The sequence below is a fragment of the Oryzias melastigma genome, linkage group LG14 (genome assembly GCF_002922805.2).
Source record: "Oryzias melastigma strain HK-1 linkage group LG14, ASM292280v2, whole genome shotgun sequence".
Lineage (NCBI taxonomy): Eukaryota > Metazoa > Chordata > Actinopteri > Beloniformes > Adrianichthyidae > Oryzias > Oryzias melastigma.
In genome coordinates, this window is record NC_050525.1 from 25,601,987 (window position 1) to 25,608,602 (window position 6,616).

The window sequence follows — 6,616 nt, forward strand, 5'->3', positions numbered from 1 at the left end:
TATGAAATATTACAGAAATTAATTAGTGTAGGGCTCAAACAAGTCTTTGAAGCAAACCTCAAAGTCTTGGCTCGTCTGCCTTAACTATGATCATTTAGTCTGTGTAATCCCTGAATGTTTATCTGTTTAATCTCTCAATCCCCGCAAAGGTTCACTGCACCTGTAAACACAATGAAGATGTTTTCACAGGAAAGTGGATTACGCATTTGTCTGATTAAAAGTCATAAATCACCTCGTAATATCCCTGTCAATGCAAACTCATGGTTACTAATTAGTGTTTTTATGACCCAGTCTGATGCTGCCAAAGTGCAGAGACAGATTACATTTTCAGAGTATGATTAGAAAACAATAAGCAACAATTAGGGGAATGTCATTAGGCTCCAGCCAACAATTATGAGACAAATACTTTGCAGATTTAAAGTTTAGGCTCTGATGGAAGTTTTCTGCTGCTGGAGAAAACATGGAGCTTTGACTTCTATCCTTACAGTGTTTATTGTTTTTTTGGTGTTTTTAGAATGTTTTTGTGGCATTCTTGTCATGGCTACAGAACACGTAGCGACCCAGACGCTGGAACCCGGAAGAAACACAGCAGAGGTCTAGCGTGGAAGGCAATAATTTTAATAATGTGGTGAGAAGGTTGGGTCCTGAACAGGACAGGAAGCAGGCTCCGAGCAGGAGGCAGAGGTTGGAGGCGTAGTAGGCGATCTTGTCCTCCAAGAGGGAGATGGCCGTCTTGGACGCAGGAACGTGAAGCAGAGGCAGAGGCTCGTGGTGTGACCGTGGAAGGAGACCCGACTGGAGATCCGGAAGTGGGGAAAAACATGCAACCACTCGAGGTAGGAGATTCCTGAGAGAGAGTGAGAGAGGTATTTAGACAGAGTCTCGGCAAAAACGTGGCAAGACTGTGGCGTAGACGAGGTGGCCGAATATGCACCATCAGGGGCAACGGACTGGCGGGGAATGAAGGTCCTGGAGCTCCTTAAGTAGGCAGGTGAGGAGACGAGATGAGTGGTTGCAGCTGGGGATGATCAGCAGCCAGGTGGAGAGGAGGGGAGAGTGGAGAGGGGGAGGAGACTGACAGAGGCACCATGACAATTCTCCTGAATATAGACTACATATATCAAGAAATTTAAGCTTAAAATTATATTTTAAGCATTTATTTATAAAAATGTTGTGACTCAGGAGAAGATTAAAAAATGCCATTTTAAAAAAGTTTATTTGTGATGTAGAAAATGTCTTGGGTGGGCCACAATGTCCCCTCTGCAACGGGGATGGGAAGAGGGGCGGGGTTGCTCTGCACTTAGGTCCCACCCACAACTCAGAAGTGAATTTCTAAAGAACTACTGCAGAAACTATGTCCACAAAAAAAACATCAATTTTGACTAAAAATGTCATAATCATGACCCGAATAGCACTGGGAATGCTTTGAAAATGGATAAAAAGATGATCCGAGTGGGATTTGGTGGTACTTTATTAACATTTGAAAATTTTTGTTCATCTTCCAAAAATAGTTTGGAGGCAGTTCTGCTAATGGCAAATCCAGCTTTCATGTTTCATTTTCATGTTTCACATTAACAGTTTTATGTTCCAAGCCGTGCATTAACATTTAATAGAGTAAAATGACTTTATTGATAAAATTTTAGAGTATGTTTTGCATCTGGTTGATGGTTAAAATGTCAGATGCAAGAAATGCCACTGATTCCAGCTGTGGATTGAGAAGGCAGAGTACAGGGAGAAGTAAAAAGTGACATGGAAGGATGGCGGGGGTTGGTTCTCATGCATTGTTTTCCAGCATGCTCCAGTTCCCACCGTCATCCCTGTTTTTTGTCTCACGTTTGGCTCCAGGGCACTATTGCTAAAGGCTTGAAAACTGGAGGGGTCAGCGGATTTTCCAAGCCATTGGTTTATAGTGGACTGGCAATCAGGAAAAATGGCTCTACTGTACTCATTCAACAGGCTCCCAGCTCAGTTTTTGGGCTGTCATGTCCAGGCATTGTTGATGGGCAACATGATGGATGAGTCAGAGTTCTAGTCACAACAGTGGAATTCTCTTTTTCTGTATCGTTTTTGTACAACAACCCAAACCCCCCCACAAATCTTACTGACCGACACTTTAGACCTTCAACTATTCCGCTTTTGTGAATCTTCAAATATGGCACTAAAACCTGACAGTCAGTCTTTGGGGAAAAATAGTCGATGGTATCATTGTCTTCCAAGTGTGACACGGTATTTTAAAGTTTCCTCAAAAAAGGAAATGAGAACATGATTTGTTTATAGACTGACTTGATTTGTCTGTATGAATCATCAAAGGAAAAGGAACCGATGCAAAGTTCATACAGCAAGCTGAAGTCGTGGCATGCTACTGCTAACCGTCATGCGATAGTTTTAAATAGAACGTCCAGTTGGTCGTTTTTCCCCTATGCTGACTGCAAATAGAGTGTTTGCATTATGTTGTCTTAGATTTAAACTTTAAGGCCTTTTGGGTCGGGAATACTTTTGTCCCTTGCTTGTTGCGGATGTTCTATAAAAAAAAAAATCATCCACAGCTAGCATGTTAATAAAATTATTAGCTAAACTCCAAATTAGCCACAAAAAAATCTCAGTAGATGCTATAGTAGTTAAAAAAGCTAACTAATGATTACATACAGCAATCAAACTAATATGAAATATTCCGATGCAATTTTATTCCAATTTTCTTTTTAATGCATGTCCTCTATCATCTGAAAAAAAAACAAGTTAAAAATACAAGTTTCAGCAGAGGTTGTCTTTACAGTGAAACAATTTGTAGATTTTTTTTTCAGAAACTTTTAAGGTCAAAGTGTTTTTAAAATGTAAAAAGTAGCTGCATCTAAGCATTTAATTATTCCCCCAATAAGCTCAGCAGTTTAAGCAGAACAGGACTCCTGGGAGAGGAGCTTTTTCCAGAGACACTGGCTAAAAATAAGGCGTTTGTCATGTTCATTGGCATGGAGTAACACTTATATACAAACCGTAGGTTGGCGGTCATGTTTCTAATGAAGTAAAAATCTTTTTACCAACTAGTACTACTTTAAACTGGATTTTTCCCCCAAAAACTAGATTTTTGGGGGAAAAATAGCTTAGAATGAAACAACTGAATGAAGTATTGGGGAACAGAATGCACTCTTAGAAAGGAAGGCCTGTTTAATATATCAAAACTGATAGATGTAAACAAAACTTGATGGTGAGTGCTTGGTGAAGACACTAATATTGGTTGTTCGAGTACATATTAAGTGTTTGGATTGCCTTCACAAACAGCTATATCACTAAGAACCTCTGTGTGTTTGCTCTCAACCAGGATGAAAAAAGAAAATCACAAAACTCTGACAGTAGCGGAGTCCCTGCCAGGTGTTTTCATCCACGATTGCTGAACGGAAAAGGTTTTTAAGGGTTGGCCCACCGCAGGGTTACGGCAGGGCCAGTCTTGTCGGCTCTCGTCATCGTCCTCCTCAGCTGCTCCAGTTCACTCTCAGCTCCATCCACGGTTCCTCACTCTGCCGTTAACTTTGTGATTTCTGCCTTCTTTCTTTTGAAAAGAAGAGCTTCGACCTTCCTCTTTAAAGAAGCAGAGTATTCTTTCACATCACAACACTGGTTAAAAAAATGTCCAGTTAACGAAGGTCAAGCTTCAGCATGAATGTCCCATTAAAGCTCCACCCATCAGCGTATTAGTAAGACATTTTGTTGATGTATTTATCCAAAACTCCATTTGGAGTTAACTTGAAAATCATTGTTTTTATGGTACATTTGATTCCATTAAAATGGAGAAAAGGAAAGAGACTCGCTTAGATTTTTTTTTGTTTTTTTTTTCATTTAACAATCTGATAATCTCTTTTGTAATTATAGGGAGGTAATGGGATATGAATAATAAATAGTCAAATGTTAACAGAATACTTTCACTGAAGTGTGCATGATTTTTTCCAGTTCCCAAACACAAAAAAATACTTTTGTTAATATTTATCATTAAAGGTTTAATCATTTTTTTGCCCATTTTGTCATTTATGTTCTGGTATGTTTTTACTACCAGTTAAAACAAGTTTATGTGTACCAGAAAAATGAAGAATGTCATTTTATAGCCTAAAATGTCAAATTAATTTCAATATTACACTAAAAATATTGAATATAGGACAATGGGTATTTTGATTAACTTCAAAACAAATTGGTTTAAAATATTGTAAGATTGAATTCCATTAAATGCAGTTAAATGAGTGCATGCATTTATGAAACAAAAAATGGAATAACACAATTACATAAAAAGCTCTGTGTATGGCAAAGGAATGAATGTGTCACTTTGAGTAAAAGCCAGCTTTCACGCGCTTAAATTTTTAATTTTTTCTTGGTGATCATGTGAAGTTCAAGAGTTCAGGAGAGTTGTGGCCAAGAATGCAGCTTCTGGCTCGGAGCAGAAACACTGGCAAAAGTGCAGATGGGAACAATGTACTACTCATAAATAATACCATGAATGTGCTTTTTTTATGAGCATGAAAGTATCAAGTCTTCAAAAATAACACAACAACCAGTTAACTTCTCGAGTTTTTAACATTTCAACACTGGAGCCGTCATTGGAGATGGGAAGTAACACTTTTACTTATGGTAACTGTTACACAATAAACACAATTCCAATGGATTCTGAAAGGTTAGAAAATCAGTTTTGTGTCAAAATCCAACACTTTGACTAATAGTGACTAAGAACCCATTGGAATTTTGTTAATTGCGCAAAAGGTCAAAGGGTTACGGTTATTCAAAAAGCGCCAGCTCGAGAGCTACATGATGTTAAAGGGTTAACAGCTTAATTGTATTTAATTTAAAAGACACACTCCAATGAAAATCATGTTTTTGGTGTTTTTTGTTACATTTTTCTCATGATGGAGGACAATAATGGCTTAAAAAGTACGTGGAAAAAGATGGGATGGGTGAGCCAAAGTTTCCCTGCTCCGCTCCATTCCGATACATCCACTTGTAGTCAAATAGATCCATCAACGTCTTCGTTTTCCTCGTCTGAGCTGCCATCTGGCTCAAAACTGTACGACTGGATAGCTCCGATATTGCTCACCATTTTTGTTGCACCGGTAAAGTTAGCACGGGCTTGTGAGGGGCTGTAAGCTAGCAGGAGGGAGTGTAAACGAAGGCATCATGGGATATAAGCTCAGGCTTACTTCCACACCACAAATCTGCCCAAACTGTTCTAGAAAACGACACAGGGTTTTAATTTTGGCTAGAAACTGCATAATTAATAGAGCACTGGATGGAAGTATAGTTGTGTTGTCATTTTTTTTACCAGAAATTTGATTATTCTGCTACTTTTGGAGAAAATTCATATTCACAGAACTGCTTTTGTTTAAGGGAAAAGCCAACATTTTTTTTTGCTTTATATAAAGGACAGAGGAATTACTTTTTCTGATTGTAGTAATGAAATGTGTCATTTTATAGTGTGCACTAAAGGACAAAGCTGGACTTTCCAAATATATCCATACATGTAGCATTCACACTGTTTTGACTGTAGCAGTCCGTTTTTTCTGATTCATTTTAATAACTATGATCTCCAACAGTCCAAAAAAGCAAACTGAAAACAAGTGAAACTCTGCGTGCAAGTGAACCCTGGTGCTTAAAAAGAAAGTGTGTTGAACAGATGAAGGTCAAGTTGAATTAGAGACCTTTGATCTTTTTATTTCCCTAAACTTTAGACGAATAAATCCTGATAATTTTTGAACCAAATGGACTCTACAATTGTGTTTCATAGAGGCGTAAAGGAGAATACCTCCCCTCGTGGCGGTGATGTAACTACACTTGCCCTGGAGTCAGGTTTATCTTGTTCAGTGCAGAAAGGGACAGGGCATGCCAAAGCCAGCAGATCCCTGTGATGAATTTGTTTGAGGTGTTGTACGGCTCCATCTACGATAAACCCAGACAGACTCTCAGCTTTGTGGATCTGCTGCTCGCAGTCACTCCGGTTGTCACAGCAGTTTGTGGCTGGATAGAAGGACTTCTTGGTGGTGCGAGGGGATAATTATGATGAGATGATTGACATCTCACCTGCACCCAGCGCAGGCTGAAGGCTTGTTCCATTCTCCGGCATCTCTGTTTAATTGTCAGGTAGATGGAGGAGCGCTGAGAGACGACATTAATAGAGGCTGCAGAGGCAGAGGGGGAGTGACGGATGTTGATGCGCTGTGAAGTAGCTTTACCTTATCATCTACCACCTGCAGGCTTTCTGAGGAAACACCAGGGGAAAAGTGTGTGTGTGTGTACACGTGTATGAAAGTCTCAGTATGTGTCTGTCTTACTTCACTGTAGGAAGCGTTCTCAGAATGGATTTTTGTATCGACTGAAGGTTTGATATTTAGGACCAAGAGATCAGTTTATTTAACCATATCAAATGGCCTTTTAGGAATAGTTAGCCAATACTACCACTAGCAATAGTATCAGGTGTCACACTTGAAAGTCCATTTTTTTCAACTTTGTAACCACATTGATCTTTTAAGATTTAAAAAAATAATTTAAATATATATAAATGTTATATATACATATTAATATGTATAAATATATATATACATAATTAAGTATGTATATATATATATATATATATATATATATAAGC

At 38.6% G+C, this 6,616-nt stretch overlaps 1 protein-coding gene and 1 long non-coding RNA gene across 6 annotated transcripts in view; one reads left to right on the top strand and one right to left on the bottom strand.

Annotated features, from left to right (window-relative positions):
* Window positions 1-6,616, top strand: part of LOC112142621 (cell adhesion molecule 1) — a 565,507-nt gene that overhangs the window by 49,269 nt on the left and 509,622 nt on the right. The gene's annotated exons all lie outside the window — the stretch shown is intronic.
* LOC112142622 lies at window positions 603-1,095 on the bottom strand. Its single transcript, XR_002918616.1, has 2 exons — window positions 935-1,095; window positions 603-847 (listed from the first exon to the last, which is right to left on the bottom strand). It is a non-coding gene; the product is annotated as an uncharacterized LOC112142622 (long non-coding RNA).